Genomic DNA, 19,947 nt, shown 5'->3' with positions numbered 1-19,947 from the left:
AATTACGACAACCGCTTAATTGTAAGCACTACACTGGCAGCAGGTGAGAGACGGGAACAAATGCTAATTGTGAAATTCTAGCCAGCAGGTGAGGCATGAAACATCTCAGCATTTCACAGTAAATAAAATTAAAATAAAATGTAATGTAACATGTCAAAACTAAAAACGATCGCTAATGAGCAGGAAATTTCGAGCTAGACACTTTGCTAATAACCTACTTGAATGCTACACGGGCTGCATTGATGGCTTTGCATAGAAATCCTCAGCAGGTGACACTGACATTTGCTTTGGGAGCGAGGCAGGTGAAGTACCCCATAAGTGCAGACTCAGTACAAATCACAACTGTTTCAGCCAGAATGTGATAGCCAACCCCAAAGCAAGGGTTATGAAAACTCCTGGAGATCACAATGGATTGTAATGTCATGTAGAAGGTCTTCGTCCAGTTCATCCCTATCAACTCCAGTGACAAAAGTCAGCCTGGCTTGTGTAGGTCTAGCTTTCTGTGTTGCACATTGGGATCTAAGGAACAAAGCAAAATAACTAATAGCTGTTGTGTGGACTTGTGTCAACCCTATGACTGGGTTTTCTAGGCAAGATTGTTTCAGAAAGAGTTTGCCATTGCCTTTTTCTGAAGTTGAGAGAGTCTGACTTGCCCAAGGCCCCCCAAGTAGGAGTCCATCTACACCAGGGGTCCTCAAACTTTTTAAGTGGAGGGCCAGTTCACGGTCCCTCAGACTGTTTGGGGGGGGGGGGGGTCAGAGTATGATGAAATAGTCCAAAATTAGGATTGTTGTTGTTGTGTGCCTTCAAGTCATTTCAGAGTTAGGTCAACCCTAAGTCTAAAGTTTAGGACAAGGGCCAGGTAAATGACCTTGGAGGGCGGCATATGGCCCACAGGCCTTAGTTTGGGGACTCCTGATCTACACTGTAGAATTATTACAGTTTGACACCACATTAAGTGCTATGGCTGAATGCTATGGAAGCATGAGACTTGTATGTGTTGTTGAAGGATTTCATGGGTTGCTGTGAGTTTTCCAGGCTGTATGGCCATGTTTCAGAAGCATTCTTTCCTTGGTGTGGAGAGTCATGTCTTTCTCCATTTTTCTGTAGGCAAGGTTGTCTATTTTATCTCATTCCTGGGTATTCATCTTTTGGCTGGTGTTGATATGGAGGTGCAACAGTTTCTTGTCTGTTTTTGTGGGTTATTTGCGGATGGTGTGAATTCTCTCTCCTAACACCAAAGGCTCACCAAATTTACGACCTCCTGAAACGCAACCTCATACAAGAGAGAAGAGAGAATTCACACCATCTGCAAAGAACTCGGAAACACAGACAAGGAACTGTTGTACCTTCATAACAACACCAGCCAAAAAATGAATACCCAGGACTGGGATAAAATAGACAACCGCACCTACAGAAAAATTGAGAAAGACATGGCTCTCCACACCAAGGAGAGAATGCTCCTGGACAGGGCCGGTTCAAGGCTATACGCAACTACGTGGCCGCAGGTGGCGCTGTTGTCCCAGGGGCGCCAGAGGCGCCTGTGCGTGTGCTTGCGCATGCGCGCACCCCTGCCTCCTCCTTCCAGTCAGGGTTGCAATGAGGGCCAGACAAACGTTGAAGCGGCTGAAGCGCACTCCCTCTTCTCCCTCCCTCCTTCCTCTTTTACCTGCTCTCCCTTTCTGCCTTGCAGCCAGGCTTTGAGGCTGCGGAGGGGGTGGGGCCAGGGCCTAAGGGCACGGAGGGCACGCCCCTCCCAGGAGACCACGCCCCCTGCTTCCGAAGGAGTGCCTTAGAAGTGCCCTTTGGCCCCACTCCCTCTGTAGCCCGCGCTTGGCCCAATCAAGATGGCAGTTCCCATGGGCTGTCTGGCCATGTTCCAAAAGCATTCTCTCCTGATGTTTTGCCTGCATCTATGGCAGGCACTCTCAGTGGTTGCGAGGTCTGTTGGAAACAAAGCAAGTGGGGTTTATATATCTGTGGAATGTTCAGGGTGGGGAAAAGAACTTGTCTGAGGCACATGTGAATGTTGCAAATGGCAATCGTTATTAGCATTAAATAGCCTTGCAGCTTCAAAGCCTGGCTGCTTTTTGCCTGGGGTAATCCTTTGTTGGGAGGTGTTAGCTTGCCCTGATTGAGGATCCCCCTCTTCTTCCTCCCTCCCTCCCTCGTTCCCTCACTCCTTCTCTCAGTTTTTGTGAGGTCTCTTGGAAACTAGGCAAATGGGGTTTATATATCTGTGGAATGTTCAGGGTTGGAAAATGAACTCTTGCCTGAGGTACCTTGATTAGCATTAAATAGTCTTGCAGCTTCAAAACCTGGCTGCTTTCTGCCTGGGGTAATCTTTTGTTGGGATGTGTTAGCTGGCCCTGATTGTTTCCTGTCTGGAATTCCTTTGTTTTCTGAGTGGTGTTCTTTATTTACTGTCCTGATTTTAGAGTTTTTAAAATACTGACGTTTCGCCCACATCTACTAAGTTTGTCCCCACTTCAAGTAAATCACCCCAGCTTTGCCATCAGAGTTGTCAGAGATTAAAAAGGTCTGCTCATCATTCTCATGCTCAGCAGAGGACAAGTATCATAGTTATCATGCTGAGTATATTCTCTAAAATGCCAAACCCTACTGTAGCCCTATTGAAGCTTCTATCTGAGTAAGAAGGCTAAAATTACCATATTTACATCAATCTCAATCTTTTTTGCCTAAATGACTATTCCAAAATTGAGGTGCACATTACATTTGTGTAATACAATAAAGACAAGTAGGTTGCTGTGAGCTTTCTGGGCTGTATGGCCATGTTCCATAAGCATTCTCTCCTGACATTTCGCCTGCATCTATGGCAGGCATCCTTAGAGGTTGGAAACTAATCAAGTGGGGTTTATATATCTGCTGAAAGTCCAGGGTGGGAGAAAGAAAGAACTCTTGTCTGTTGGAGGCAGGTATAAATGTTTCAATTGCTTGGCTGCTTCCTGCCTGGGGGAATCCTTTGTTGGGATGATTTATTAATATTATTATTATTATTAGGCCTTGCTCCGGGGAAGGTTCTTCTGCTGTGGCTCCCTACCTATCTATCTACCTTGCCACATATTTTCCACATTGCGTATATGTGTATGTATATATAAGATACACACACACACATACAAACACATATGCAGGGACCATATGTGCCGTGTGTGTGTTCTATTCACCTCTACCTTCTACCTTTTATTTTTCAGTGATTGGTTTGTCGGGGGGGGGGGGGATACTGCTTGCTTACACTTGAAAATTTCCTAGGACCGGCCCTGCTCCTGGAACATGGCCATACAGCCCGGAAACTTCACAGCAACCCATGAAAGTTGTAGTTTTGCAAGATCATTAATATTCTCTGCCAAAGAGTACTGGCACCTCACCAAACTACAGCTACTATTGTTGTCGACCACGTTTTAGGGGATCGGGCCCTTAAGGAGAGACCCGATCCGGTCCTGAGAGAACGGACCTTGGCAAAGCCAAAAGGAGAATTACGAGCCGCAATACAACCTGAAGCCGAAATGAAGAAGGTCCGCCAAAGTTGAAGGAAAATCCGCCAAGGAGTCTTTATTGAGCAATTCAGCTGAAGAGGACTCTAGTAGCGATCATTCGGTCTACTAGGGTAACCATACAATCAAAATAAAGCCATATTTATACAAAATTTCAGTCTGACAGCCCTTTGAATTTCCCGCCCTGCTCCCCCGCCCATCTGATCGTTGATAGGCTAGAAGGTTAAACGAGGCGGGCTTTCGTTTCCCGCCTTGCTCCGTTGGCCCAATAGGAAGCTGCCTTTTGTCTCTACTCGGGCCAATCAGGAAAGAGAAGGCGGGAGTTATTGAAACAATGAGGTGACAGGACAGGAACTGGCGGATTAAGTCCTGCTAGACCGATTTCTAAAGGGTGCTTAATTTATTAATGGCAGCAATCAAGGGTGTCCGGGTTTCTGTCACGTATACAGATTTTAGATATGCCTTGGGGTGTCAGAGATGGAAGCAAAGATGGGTGGTGATGAGCCATATTGACAGGCTCTGCAGGGCGCCTTCCTGAGGTGTCCTGGTTTTTCCTTTGGGTGAGATATGACAATGTTTGCCTTGGGGCGAATCACCTTTAGGTCAGCAAACTCCGAATTCGGCGACTCAAGCCCTATATTGTCCATGCAATTTGAATTTGATTGGGTTTTGCGGTGGCAGATTATCCTTTTGTTTTTGGGAAAGGAAGCCTGGGTCATAGGAAATGTCAGGACCCAGGCTGCAGAGCACCAATAACCATACACAGAGGCCAGATTCTATCTAATATCTTTATCAAAGAAATATATAAAGTCAATAAAAATAAGTGTAGAATATAGTTCAGAAGTAGACCTTTCAGGAAAGGTCAAATATAGTCCAGAAAAACAATGTCCAATATATGATATTAAAGTCCAAAGTTATAATCCACTTCACCGAAACACACACTGTTTTGCAAGCAATAGTGTGGGGAACTGTCCATAGTCTTTGAGGCTTAAGGTAAATCCGGATCAAGGAAACAAGGCTGGAATCCGTGAAACAGGGTCCGTGGGTTTAAAATGCAAGGCAAGACAAAACTTGAGGCTTGGCAAGGTCCAACTAGAAACAAGGCAAACGTGGAACAAGAACTGAGTCCATAGAGATCCGTGGAACAAGGCAGGGCTGGGAACTTGATTCAGGAGCTGGGAACTGGAGTACGTAGTCTACACGCGATCTCACTCCACGAGCTGACGAATTGACTCCACAAGGAATTCTTTGCGGCCAACATCTATATAGGATCTTGTTTTCCCGCCAAAGCACACTTTCTCTGGGGAACAAGAACCGAAACCTATACTGTCCAGATGCAAGACTCCTTAAACTTTCCCAAGGGAAATAGACTTAATCATCTAATTGTCTGGCAGCTATCCGAGCGCTTCTGCGAGTCGCCTCCCGCGCGTGTCTATCTTGATTATAATAAAGGCGGCGAGAAAATGGGGGAGATTTCGACTCAAGGCTTGTTTGGCTGTCTTCTTGTGGGCAAACATCCTGCAGCTGCAAGGGCTGCAAGGGCTCCAAATCTGGCAGAAACGGTGGGAAACCCAAGTTTTCCTCTTCATCTGTCACAACAGTACTAGGAACAGGACTACATGGCCCATGAGACATCACAGGAAATGGGATAAGTTCTGGGGTTCAGGTTGAGTTCAAAATATTTCCTATTTGATTTCATGACTTGACAATTATATGAAATAAAATGAAAAATAAAATAAAGTTGGAATATAAACCATGCTGGGAAAAATACATATTTTCCGGGGATCCCAAAGAGTACAAATACATATAGGCAGATAGATAGCTTTCATGGAAATAAGGGAGAATCCATAAAAGTGAGTTACATTGCATAAAGGGGAATCATGAATGATATAAACAATTGAAAATATTTGATAAGAACGAAGTTCATAACATCTGGAGAACCCAGCATGGAAATTCATAAAAGTGGAGCTTTAGCAGCATGATTTTACAATTCATGAAGTTGTTATCTCTTGCCTCAGAGTGCAGGGATAATCCACAGTAAACTCCAGTAAAAAGTCTCAATCACCTTCTACTATAAATATATGGAATATAGAACATAAAGTCTTGATTTTTGAACTATCTTTTACAAAGTCCTGGGGGGGGGGGGTGGTCACCTCGATCACACTATGATTATACAGCACTGAGGCAGTTATAATGATATCAAACTGCATTCATTCTACAGTGTAGATGCACCTATGAGATCTACTCCAGCACTAAAAGTACTGCACCACACTGCATCTCATAAGTTAAGTGTGTGAATGTCTACCGAAATATGGAGTTTTTGTGCTACAAGCTCCTCAGGGTGTTTTTAGTGATTATCCCTTTTTAGTTGGAAATGTGACAATGTATCGAGCTTGTATTTTGAAAGATTGGCATTAGCAGATGCACATGTTCTTTCTTCAAATGTATCCCTGGAATGGGGAATTTGACTGATGGTCAATGTGGTTGGAGCTTATGGTTTTTTTTTAGAGCTGCTAAAAAGACTTAATAATCCAAGGCTGTGGAAAAAATAAACATTTGCCATCTGTCATTGCACAGTTGGAGGCTCTTACTGCATTTGCTACACATGAATGTGTATTTCATCAACTTCAAGGAAATGTACTGTGTGTATGCATGTGTGCCTTCAAGTTGCCTATTGACTTATGGCGGCCATATTAATTTCCTGGGGTTTTCTTAGGTAAGAAGAAAACCTTCAGATATGGTTTTGCCAGTGCCTTCATCTGAAACACAGTTTTTATCACCTGGTATTTATTGGTGGCATCCCACTCAGGTACTAACCAGAGATGACCCTGCATAGTTTCCAAGGCAGGATCTGGTGCCTTTAGGGCATAGTGTCAAACACATTTTCATCAAGGGCCACATCAACCTTATGGTGGCCTTCAAAGGGCTTTTGAAGAATCTGTGGATGCAGAGGGTCAACTATAATTTTTAGTTTTCACTGAGTTCCAGATGTTATTGATGCAGACTGGGATAAAGGGATTGGCGATCTTAAAGCACATGTGGCTCTGAAGTTGGGGAAAGGTTAAAGGACATTTTCAAGTCAGGCATCATGTCCACACACCTTGTATCTAAACTCAGACCACACTCCCCTGACTAAACAAAACAAAACTTCTAGATGTGGCTAATCAAAAAACAAACCTTCTAGATGTGGCTAATCCCTCCAGTATGTTCAGTTGGTCATGGGGATTCTGTGTGCCAAGTTAGGTCCAGGTCCATCATCAGCGGGATTCTGGGTGCTCTTTGATTGCAGGTGAATTATAAATCCCAGTATCTGTCAAGGCCAATTCCACCCCAAATCCATGAGTATTCAAATATGGGCACATTGGGTATGTGTGCCAAATTTGGTGCAAGTCCATTGTTGTTTGCATTCACAGTGCTCTCTGGATGTAGGTGAACTACAATTCCTATAAATCAAGGTGAATTGCCCCCAAAACCCTCCTGCATTATTCTTTCATCATGGGGGTTCTGTGTGCTAAGTTAGATCCAGAGCCATTGTTGATGGGATCCAGAGTGCTCACTGATTGCAGGTGAATTATAAATCCCAGTACCTACAACGGCTATATATCAAGGTGAATTCCCCCCAAACCTCTCCAGTATTTTTCTTTGATCATGGGGGTTCTGTGTGCCAAATGTGGTCCAGGTCCATTGTCAGTGTGGATCACAGTTCTCCGACTTGATGCAGAGTGAACTACAACTTCCATCATATGGAGTCAATCCCACAAACACCTCCAGTATATTTAGTTGTTGCTCAGTTCTGCTCTGTTTGTTATGCAGACAGAGTTGCAAATTGTAGGAAAGGGTTAAGGGAGAGGCAGTGGGCGGGGTCATGCAAATTCCACACCAATGAAGAGAGGAAGGAACACTGAGATGCCTGCCTGTGGGAGAGGAAACACGTAAAATCTAGGATGAAATTGTCTTCAAATGAAAGCTTTCCTTGGGTGGTGGGCAGTTCTATTTGGGGAGGACATTGGCAGGGTTTGGGCTACATATTCATGGCACTCCCTATAACCTGAAATGTCATTGGAGGGAGTGCTTTTTGTGGCTCCTCATCACTGTGGGTTATAGCTGTTTGTGGAAGCGGGAGCCTGTCTGTGGAAGTGGGCATCTCAGCCACATACACAACATAAACAGGCCGGCAGAACGTTGGGTAAACAAAAATGTTGGATAATAAGGAGGGATTAAGGAAAAGCCTATTAAACGTCAAATTACGTTATGATTTTATATATTAAGCACCAAAAACATCATGTTTCACAACAAATTAACAGAAAAAGCAGTCCAAAAGATGGTAACGTTATATGGTAATTACTGTATTTATGAATTTAGCACCAAAACATCGCAATATATTGAAAACATTGTCTAAAAAAAATTGGCTACCAAAAAAGTGATTACAAATAAAGATAGGTAAAGGGTAAAGGTTTTCCCCTGACATTAAGTCCAGTCGTGACCGACTCTGGGGGTTGGTGCTCATCTCCATTTCTAAGCCGAAGAGCCAGTGTTGTACGTAGACACCTCCAAGGTCATGTGGCTGGCATGACTGCATGGAGAGCCGTTACCTTCCCACCGGAGCAGTACCTATTGATTACTCACATTTGCATGTTTTCGAACTGCTAGGTTGGCAGGAGCTGGGGCTAACAGCAGGCGCTCATTCCACTCCCGGGATTTGAACCTGGGACCTTTCGGTCTGCAAGTTCAGCAGCTCAGCGCTTTAACACTGTGCCACTACCAGGGGTGAATTGCAGAAAATGAACTTATAGTAGCAACATTGTCAGTAATTAAATCCATTAAAAAAATCAATCCTTGCTACCTAGAGAAACAGCTGTGGATCGGGGCGGGAGGCAAACTGCATTGGATAATCCAGAACGTTGGATAAGCAAATGTTGAATAAGTGAGACTCTACTGTACATATTTTCACTTTTATCATGAGAATAATGATAGATAGATAGATAGATAGATAGATAGATAGATAGATAGATAGATAGACAGACAGACAGACAGACAGACAGACAGACAGACAGACAGACATAGCCCTCATTTATACCAGACTTTTACACCTCATGTCTGGAGGCTCTGTCGAACTGGCTACGTGCTAGTAGACTGAAGGTGAACCCGGCAAAGACTGAGATTCTCTGGCATGGCCGCTCGACTGGTCTGACCCACTTGCTACCCACCTTCGATGGTGCTGCCCTATCTCCTTCGCCCACCGTTAAGAGCTTGGGTGTTGTTTTGGATTCGCAGCTGACAATGGAAGCTCAGGTCGCTGCTGCCAGCAAACAGGCCTTTTTCCATCTATGACAAGCGAGGCAACTGGCACCCTATCTATCTGATGAGGCTCTGGCAACAGTCATCCATGCCACGGTCACGTCTAGGCTGGACTATTGCAACGCCCTGTATGTTGGCCTTCCGATGTCCACAACCTGAAAGCTCCGTATTGTTCAGAATGCGGCAGCCAGGCTACTCACAAGAACACCCATGAAATGCCACATAACACCAGGGCTGCAGCATTCGTATTGGCTTCCAACTGATTACCGTGGTCTATATAAGATGCTAGTTCTGACCTTTAAAATTCTTTACGGCCAGGGCCCATCGTACCTTAGGGACCGTTTCTCCTTCTCCCATCATCAGAGGTCGCAACGACCATCCCAACGCGACTTACTTTATATACCGGGTCTTAGAGAAGTGCACTTGGAAAGGACCAGACACAGAGCTTTTTCTATTTCTGCCCCTGCCTTATGGAATGCCTTGCCGCCCTACATGAGAGCCATGCGTGAGTTAGGGCCTTTTACCCTAGCACTTAAGATCTGGCTCTTTACTAGAGCTTTTGATAATTTTATCAACCTATATATTTAAATGAGTGATGGCATCACGGCGACCAACAAAACAACAAATCTACAGGCCCCCCCAACCTCGAAATTTGACAACACAACCCATCATCTATGCCTCTAGGTTGATACAACAAAAAGAAAAGAAAAATAAAGTCCTAATTAGAGGGAGAGGAATAATTGTTTTTATCCAATTGCTGCCAGTTACAAGGCTAAGCTCTGCCCACTTGGTCTCCTAGCAAGCCACTCAGCCCAGGGGACAGGCAAAGTTAGGCCTCACTTAGGCCTCTTCCACACTGCCTATAAAATACAAACACCACCAGACAACGCCACAGCAAAGCGTGGCCAGGCACAGCTAGTATTTGTATATATGTTTTTATCCTTTACAATTTTATCTTGTAAATCGCCTAGAGCATCTTGGATGGAGGGCGATTAATAAGTAATTAAATGATGATGATGATGATGATGATTTATATCCCTTCTCTTTTTGGCTTTCTTTTTTCCTTTGTAATAATACTTTTAAAACCCAGTAATGCATTTTAAAATATTTTCTGTGAAGGGGTTTGAAAGGTCCCCTTGCGAGGTCATGTTTCTTGATGCCAGAGGATCTTCTTGATGTGAAATGCTCCCAAATATGCGCTTGGCACTGAGGGTTATGCCACGCGAACAGCCTCTTCCATGGCATGGACCAAACCAGAAACTTAGAAAATGCCTCTATCTCCCTTGAAGCACAAAGACCAGGTAGGTACAATGGAAGGCCCCTATGGCTCCAAGCGCATGTGCGGCAAATGGGGGAGGTCTGCATCACGAGAGGAGTCAAAAGCCGCTTCACGCCACGCAGCGCTGGCTTCCACTGGGAGAGCTGCTCCCACAACTTCCTCTCCTAATGTCCCCCCAGGCAGCAATTGGGATAATTATCCTTTGCTACAAATAAGTTGTAAATGAGATGAACAGAGTAGCTTTTAATTATGCCAATTAAAATATAGTCCATTATTGATGCCAGAGACGCAGCCCTGGATGGTTTCGCTCTGCCAGTTCAGGGACTGACACAGACAGACTTCCGCCTCTGCTCAGCCACTGCTGCCAACACCCTGAATAACGTGGGCTCTTCTACAGCTGACTGTGGTCCAAAATATCCTTCTATGGAAATGAGGCTCACTTTGGGACAGAGGAAGATGGTTGGCTTTTCCCTGATTCTCCACTTTGTCTACTGAAATTAAGTGTTTTTATTTGCCAAGTGAAAAAGCCCCCATTGAAAAGCCAAGTTGTGATTGCCCCCATTTTGGTCTGAGTTCACAGATCTCAGGAGGATGTCTCAGGATGCCAGCTGCTTTTCCAGGCTAGGCTTTCTCTCCAATGGACTATTCTTATGCACATAGAAGCACTATAGTTGGCCTTCCACATTTGTTCAGATTAGGGACATAGGACCACCAGAAAAGGTAAAAAAAAATGTGAATTAAAAATTGCTACTTTTTTAACCTGAAAAAACACCCCTCTAAATTCCCATCGACACTGCCATATAATGCAGTTTCAGAATGCAAATAAACTGCATTCTGAAACTGCATTATATGGCAGTGTAGATGGCGCCTAGGAATCTCTAGGTTCTCCTGCATAGTTTCTGCCAGGATCATCACATTGATCAACCTGGAGATTCCTAGGAAAGTGTTCTCTTTTGGAATCGCTAGGTCCTGTAGTATGACTCTGTGATCAACCTCTGGCAGATGTTGACCATACAGTTGCACTGGAGGACTAGAGATTCCTATAAAGTACATTTTAATCAAATCTATGAATAATCAAATCCAGAAAAGTCAACATTGCAATGTGGAGGGAGGACTTGAGCCTACTGGGTCTTTTGTGGGATTTCCAGTTGTAGACAAAGCCCAGGTCAGCAGACGACTTTCGGGGACCATGGACATCCTAACAATTTCAGAAGCCCAGTAATGATGAAAGAAGTCACTGACTGCCTTTTTGGAGACTGAATTGACGTCGGCTCTCGGGTAATAGGCATATGGTGGTGCAGAAAGCTCTTGTAAGAGGGTGGGGGAATTCATATTTACAAGGACTTATATCTATGAGGGTTTTTATTGCTTTTATCTCATTTTGTGTTATGGTGCTTTAAGAGGATTGCTTGTTTTTAACTTTCTGGCCTCATTTGGAGCTGTGCTTTGTTTTAGTTTTCAATTGGAAGCTATCTCCAGTCCTGGAGATAGGGCTGAAGGCAGGTGGGGTTAATTAATTAATTGGGAGACAGGTGGGATAATTAATTAATCCCAACATTCTCTCAATAATAATTAATTAGGTTCTCTATAGAGAATGAAAAAGAGCTGGCCAGAGGCAGATTGAAGCTTAGGACAAAGCACTGGTGCTTCGGGTGAGGAGGGGAAAAGGGGGAGCTGGTGGCGGTGAAGGAGGTGGAGAAGAAAGAGGGCAGGGTCCTTTCTGGCTTCCTCAAAACTTCCCCTATTTGGCTAAAGATACACTAATGGCATCCCAGCCCAAAACCAGTATAAGTGACTGGAGGAGCTGCAGGAAAGATTTATCACAGTGGAACAAGGAAAAGGAGGGGAAGAAGAGAGAGGAAGCAGAGAAAAGTGAGGGGAGTAATAAGGAAAAGGGAAGAGAAAGGAAAAGAGGAGGAGGAAGAGAAGGAGGGTAAGGAAATGGGGGGAAGGGAAGCAAAAGGAAAGATAAGAAGAAAGTGGGGAAGAAGGGGAAAGTTGAGAAGGACAGAAGGGAGGAAGCGGGAAGGTGAAAGAGGAGAGGAAAAGTGAAAGGAGAGGAAAGGGAAATAAGAAAGGAGGAGGGGAAGGACAAAGAAGGCAACTGGGGAAAGGAAAAAGAAGGTGAAAGAAAAAGTAAAGATGAAAAGAAGGAGGGGAAAGGGGAAGGAGGTGAGAAGGAGAAAAGGGGAAGATAAGCAAAGGGGAAAGGTGGAATTGGGAAGAAGGAGAGAAAGGAGAAGAAGGAAAAGGGGAAGGAGAGAGATGCAGGGAGTGTCGCACCCCAGCAGAGGCGGTTCAACCACCAGGCCAACTAGGCAGTTGCCTGTGGCACCATCTTGTTGGGGGCGCCATCGAGGCAATTCCTGTCTCCTGCAGCCTGCCTCCGCAAGGTATTGGACTGCTTTTTCTGTTGATTTGTTGTAAAACATGATGTTTTAGTGCTTAATTTGTAAAATCTTAATGTAATTTGATGTTTAATAGGTTTTTCCTTAATCACTCCTTATTATCAAACATTTTCGCTTCTCCAATGCTTTTATTTTTCAGTGATTGGTTGGGGGGGGGGGGTGCCAAAATTCTGTTCGCCTACACTTGAAAAATACCTAGGGCCGGCTCTGCACCCCAGTCTTGAAGCTACTTATGACCACAGTATCACACAAGTGTCCAGAGTAAAGGCAGTTTATTGTAAAAAGCACATAAAAGTTATATATAGAAAAGCAGGGGTAAGAGATTAAGGTGTGGAATCAAAGCAGTCAGTAATCAATTGTCTCTTATAAAATCCAAAAGCAATATAATCCAAGAATAGTCCCAAAATCCGAAGGCAGCGTCAGTCCATAAGCAAAACTTGAACAAGGATACACAACAAAACTCCCAGAATACTTGAATCCCAAAACCAAGACAAGAACTAGAGAACCCAGGCCTGGCTGGACTTGAAAATCACGTTGCCTGAACTGAAGATCAGAGTGCCTGTTAGTTCCTAATAAACATACATGAAAGCGTTACATTTACCCTGGAATGTCTGCTTCCCACGAAGCTGTGTTGATCTTCGAAGCTGGCTATCTGCTCAAATCTGCAAACATGCTTCCTCTAAGATCTTCTGAAGAGGCCCTCCTCTCTCTTCCATCTTCCTCACAGTTATGACTGGTGAGGACGAGAGAGAGCGCCTTCTCGGCTGTGGCCCCCCGACTCTGAAACTCCCTCCCCAGGGAGATTAGGTTAGCTCCCTCCCTATCCGCCTTCAGAAAAGAATTAAAGACCTGGATGTTCCGCCTGGCTTTTGGTGAGACAGTCATTAAATAACCAGCTCCAGAGGGTATTAATAATCTATCCTGCCCTTTATTGGGTCCTTACCTTTTTTGTACTTTAGCCATCATTTTATTCTATTACTGCTTTACTCCTCCCACCCATGAAGATGATAGCAACTGTGTCTGGTTTTCAGTTGATATTATTGAGCATTGCTCATTATATCTGTTTTATACTATATGCTGTTTTTATCTGTTTTTACACTGTGTATTATCTCATGTTTTTGTTTATGCTATTTTAACTGTGTTGTCGGGCTTGGCCCCATGTAAGCCGCCCTGAGTCCCTGAGGGGAGATGGTGGCAGGATATAAAAATAAAGTTGTTATTATTATTATTCCTTGGCGAGGTCAGTATCACCAAGGAGTTTCTCATCAATTTGTCTTCGCTAGACTCCTTATATGAAGAGGATGATTCCAACTTCTATGACTGGCCTTGAGGTTCAGAGGCAATTACATTCTCAGAGCCTGCGTCTGGGCCTGTATCTCTATCTAAAATAGTTTCACTTTCTGGGCCTGCATGAGAAAAAGGCAGAGAACACGAGAAGGAGGAAAGAGGAAGACAAGCAAAAGGGAAAAGAGGAGGAGAAAAGGGAAGTAGGGAAGAAGGAGAAGAGGAGAAGAAGGGGAAGGGGAAAGACAAGGAGCGGAGTGGAACAGAGCGGGAAAGAAGAAACAGAGGAAGAGAGGAAGTAAAAGGAGGAGGGGAAAAAGCAGGAGGAGGAGGAGGAGGAGGGAGAGGAATTGCTGGCTTGTCTTGCATAAACTCCATGCCTCCCACTACCTCCACCTCCCCGACAGCCCCTGGCAGGAGATCATCCACCTCACAAGAGTTTATTAATACAAAATCAATTGTTGTGAATTATTTACCATTTGTTAATTAAAAATGCATGAGCATTACCCTAGTACAAAACATCTCCCAACTGCAATGGCACATCAGACAAATGGGAAATGTCACTCTTGGGTGAAGAGAATTGGGGAAAGCTGCTGGGAGGTGGGGAGAAAGGAGGGGAACCCACCATGTAGAGCAGCACTGGGGTGGGATAGGGTAGGAAAAGAGTTCGCTCTGAGTTATGCTGCCATTAAAGGATGTCGTTATTTAAAGTATTGTTTTACCAGCCCACTAGGACTCGCAAGACAATGCCCAAGAGATGTTTAAAATTATTTAAAATGAGATGGAAACAAATTAAAAGAAGATATTTTTAAAAGCCAATAAGAACGGATTGCAGTGCTCCGAAAAGCAATCTTGAAATTTAGAAGTATTTGGGCACAGCGAGGTCGCTGAAATACCTTATCGCTTCATGCTGGTGTTGTGCACTGAATCTGGCCTGCCTCCAAGTTATTTGCCTTTTTAATAACAGCCCTGCAAATACTTATGTGCACGTCAGCGTGTGTTATGTGGAAACAGCTTGTTCAACAAGTGTTAGGCTGAACAGAAGGAGGATATGGAATCTAGGACAGAGAAGGGTTAAACCAGCAGTTAGCAGGGAATAAAGTTTCTCTTATCATTCTGCAAACCTCCCGGGAGGATTGGTAGAAATATAGCTCTAAATGGTGCTATTAAATTTGAAAAAGATAGCGCATCCACACTATACAGTTACTACACTTTGACACCACTTCAACAGTCCTGGCTCCATCTAATAGATTCTTGGATTTATAGTTTGGTGATGGATGAATATAAGCCGTAATGGGATGGGTTTGAGTGATATCGAGCAAGATGCTGAGAGACCAGAGTCCGGATCCAATTTTAGCCATAAAAACCTACAGTTGATCTTGGAAAAGACATGTTTCTTTAGCCCTAAAGGCAAACCCCCTCTGAATAAATCTTGCCAAGAAAACTAAAGGTCACCATACATTAAAGTCAATTTTAAGGCATATAGCGACAAAATTGCAGTTTGGGAATGTGCATACGATCTCACCAAATAAAAAATCCATACAATTGAGCATTGGCAGTTAAAGTGATACCAAAATGATGCAATTATGTAGAGTGGACACACACAAAATCTCATTCTCGTATTACAGTATACCCTCCCTGCATCTGTAGTACAGCTAGATTGATACGAAAGCCACTTTTCAGCAGGGTGATCGGTTCAGATATTACTCCTTTTTGTTTAATCAAGTGCCCTCTGTTGGCAAAGCTAGGTGGGCACCCAGACACCCTGCTGGTTCCTTTGTATTACAATTGAGAAGGGGTTGGACTGAATGACCCACAAAGACCCTTCCAAGCCTATGATTCTATAACTCTATGGCTGTACTTGAAAACCACATTGCCTGAACTGAAGATCAGAGTGCCCGTTAGTTCCTAATAAACAGACATGAAAGCCTTACGTCTCCCCTGGAATTTCTGCTTGCCACGAAAGCCTATGATTCTATAACTCTATGACCTACTGTAATGGAATATATATCCATATCTATATCTAGCACTTATAGAATACTTTCTGCCTTTACCATCCTTATAGAACAAGATAGCTGCACCACTATCTTTCCCTCCTTATTTGGCCTAAATCAGAGGCAGCAAAACAGCAAATCTACTCCAAGTTTTAATTACGTCTCTAAAGAAGTTCTCCAAGGCACCGAACTCTATTCCTTTATATATTCATCACCTTGGATAGCACTCTTTTTAAATAAGTTCAGAACTTTGGATATTTCCTTTAAATGTGTTGTCGAAGGCTTCCATGGCCAGATGACTGGGCTGCTGTGAGTTTTCTGGGCTGTATGGCCAAGTTTCAGGAGCATTCTTTCCTGACGTTTCAACCACATCTGTCTGAGGATGCCTGCCATAAATGTAAGTGAAACGTCAGGAGATGATGCTTCTGGGACACGATCATACAGCCCAGAAAACTCACAGCAACCCAGCTCCTAACAAAAACTGCAATGGATCAGCTGGCTCTTAACCACACTAATATGAATGTATGTCTTAGGAGAAAATTTTTGATGGCTTTCCCTCTTCCTAACCTTTTTTCTTCTCTTTTTATTAACCCTTGAACCCTGTATTGCTTTGGTCTTAAACCCTTCCTCTTCTAGTGACTCAGATTGAGCCCTTGGGCCTTTACAATTTCACCCTGAATCTTAGCATCGTCTGCCTTGCCAGCCGGCTCCTTTGAGTTTAATATTTCTCTAGGCCAAAGCAAGTTCGTTTTATTCGTTGTGCTATCCATTTATCACTTGCCATTTATGAAGCTCTGCGGTAATTGCTGTTTCCCCATATAATCACTGTGCATGTTTTGATTCCTCTGCATTCGATAAAATTTCCCTTAGGCTCTGTATGGATGTGTGTTACTGGGCCCAATTTGTCCAAAAGACTGTCAGTATTTAAACGATCCCTTACAGGTGCCTGACTTTACTCAAATATGTGGATGAATTTTGGAAAGATATTCAAAGAGTGTGCACCTGTACCTTCAAGTCACATACTGACTTATGGTGACCCCATGAATTTCATAGGAAAGGCATCCTCAGAGGTGGTTTTGCCACTTCCTTTTTCTTAAATACGCCCTACAGCATTTTGTTTACATTGGCAGTCTCCCATCCAAGTACTAGTCAGGTTTAACCAGTGTAGCTTCCCAGTACAGATGAAATCGGGTCAATTGGGGTCACCTTAGGGACCACAATGGCGCAGCAGGTTAAACCGCTGAGCTGCAGAACGTGCTGACTGAAAGGCCGGCAGTTGGAATCCACAGAGTAGGGTGAGCTCCCTTTGTTAGCCCTAGCTTCTGCCAACCTACCAGTTTGAAAACAGGCAAATATTAGATCAATAGGAACCTCTCCGGTGGGAAGATAACAGTGCTCCATGCAGTCGTGCCAGCCACATGACCTTGAAGGTGACAACGCCAGCTCTTCAGATTGGAATTAGAGATGAGCAACAACCCCCAGAGTCGGACACAACTAGACTTAATGTCAGGGGGAAATCTTTACCTTTACTAAGGTCACCATAAATCAATAACAACTGGAAGACACACAAAAACAGCAACAACAGCGCTGCTCAGATCTTGCAGACCAATGGCATGTGCTTCCATGATTGAATCTGCTCACCTGTTGTGTGATCTTCTCCTGTTCTGCCTTCCACTTTATTAACTGTTATCACTTTTTCCAATGAATAACACCATCTCATTATATGTCCAAGATGACATCAGACTGTCAGGCATTTAGTACTTTGCACAAAAATGGATTTTTGTTCACATTTCAGATAGAACACAGCTTTTGTGCTCAGAGATTTAAGATCTCAATGACAGCCTTTCTTACAATCTATCTGCTTCTGCATAAAATGCTGGCAGTGCTCACTTGATTTACTTTGTGCAATCACATTTCCCCAGGATTCGCTCCAAGCGCCCTAAAATTCAGAGATCCTTGCTAACTGCCATTTGCTTAAGACTGACATGCAGAAGTGCTCAATGCCATGTGTAAAACAGAAATGGGGGCTTCCTTATGAATCCCTGACTACAGAGGCTGATGATTCCTCTTTATATCCATTCTTCTCTATTCTGTCGCTGTCTACTCCTTCGTCCACAGCAAAGCTGCTTGCATAAATAGAATTGTCCCATTTGTGGTGCTTCTGTCCTGGTTGAATGGGAAAAATTAACAGCCTTGTGCTAGGAGGTGTGTCTCTTTCGCAACAGCTTGCCTGCATCGCTGGAAGCAGCGGGATCTTTTATTACTGCTTAATCCTTTGGGTATGTATATGAATGCATCCACATACACATGCCACCTTGCAGAATGCTTTCTTCAAAAGGGCGGGGGCTATTCTGAATGCTTAAATAACACAACAAGCAGATGCCAGAAATTCTCCTGGAGAGAAGAAGCATGTTTGCTATTTTGGTTGCTTTTCTCCCAATGAGCTGAAGAAGAGCCAAGTCAACAAGGAGAGGAAATGCTGGAAAAGAAGGAACGCCAGTACAGACATGAATAAACACCCCATTCAGAGGCCCTCTACTCCATAGTTTCACCAAGCTGCTTGGCTGGCACCTGAGCTTCAGTGAGACCCAAATTCAATAGCTCATGAGCCCTACCAGGCAGCCGCCAATATTGACTTTGGATATGGTTTGTCTACTCTATAGGAATGTTTGGAAAGCAATGCCAAACCCAGTTCTACCCCAATCACCTTGAGTAAAGGCCAGCTCCAGGTCTAGGGCGCCATGTTGGCACCCGTTATCAGTGTTTGCACCCCTTTCCTCTCTTCACAGTAAGGGACCTGTGCCAGCCCTCTGACACCAACAGCGATGTGCTCGCTATTGATTCCTCCCTCGACATGCAGCGTTCCTTGGCGGAGATTTATCCTGCCACCTCTCTAAACCTGTCAACTGCAACAGAGCAGGGCGATGAGTTATGTACCTGCCCTTAATCTCCACAACTATCCATTCTCGTTTATGTTCCCCCAGAGCCCTTCTTGCAGCCAAGGGTTCTTCTGCAATCACAGGGAGCTTCTCTGGATTGGGAGGGAAGGAGGCCTGCATTTCTTTATAGGGACGGGTACAGCTAATTATCAGGACAGTAGCCATCATTTTCTAAAAACTGAGAGGTTATACCAGGAATGGGCAAACCTTGGCCCTCCAGGTGTTTTGGACTTCAACTCCCACAACTCCTAACCACCTAGAACAGGCATGGGCAAACTTTTTTGCCTTGGGGCCACACTGCAGGCCCAGCCAGGAATGGGGCCATTCGACTGCCCCAATCCTCCTCCCCCAATCCTTGGACTGTCCTCTTGCCATTATGCCAGGAGAAAGGTGAGACAGGCAGTGGCTGAGAGTTCTCACGGGCCTTAGTTTGCCCATGCCTGGCCTAGAAGGCCAAAGTTTGCCCATTCCTGGGTTCCACCACAAGTCTTCCATTTTTGTAGTTATATCTAACTTTGTTGTTGTATGCCTTCAAGTTGCTTCTGGCTTATGGTGACCACATCACAGGGATTTATAGGCAAGCATTATTCCTAACATCTCTAAGAGTGAGAGAGTGTGACCTGCCCAAGGTAGGCTTTCATGGCTTAGTAGGGATTCAAACCTATCTCCAGAGCCTTGTAAAATGCTTAAACCAATATACCACATTGGTTTATTCTAGCTAACAAAACGAATTTTTTTTAAATAGCCTTTTCTGTTGAAATAGTCCATATACAAAAATATAGTCATCCCTTTCACTGCCTTAGCTCACATTGTTTCACATTCATTCATGGCTCGGCTGTGGCAGAATTCCATCTTGCAACGTGAAACAGGTCTTTGAGGAATTATTGCTCAAGGCCTTTAATAATGTGTTATAACAGCCATATTTGTCATTTTTTATCCTTTTTAATGGGTTTGGTTTTCAAGCGCTTTTAATGGTCTAATTATAACTTTGGTGTGACGTAAAGTTGGAGCTGTCTCCATTTCAGGTTTTGCAAGCTCCATTGTGTCCCCAGGCTGGGGAAATGGTGGAACATAAATAAATATTACGATGATAATAATCGTAATGACCATGGCTGTTTTCGAAGGATACTTTGGGATGGGCGAGTGGAAGGAAATGCTTTGGTTCTGGCTTGGCAACATCGCCACCTCCAGGACCAAAGTGGGACCGGTGCAAGGACCAAAATCCACACCTTG

Source organism: Anolis carolinensis, unplaced genomic scaffold (genome assembly GCF_035594765.1).
Source record: "Anolis carolinensis isolate JA03-04 unplaced genomic scaffold, rAnoCar3.1.pri scaffold_10, whole genome shotgun sequence".
Classification (NCBI taxonomy): domain Eukaryota; kingdom Metazoa; phylum Chordata; class Lepidosauria; order Squamata; family Dactyloidae; genus Anolis; species Anolis carolinensis.
This window is presented reverse-complemented; position numbering follows the sequence as displayed.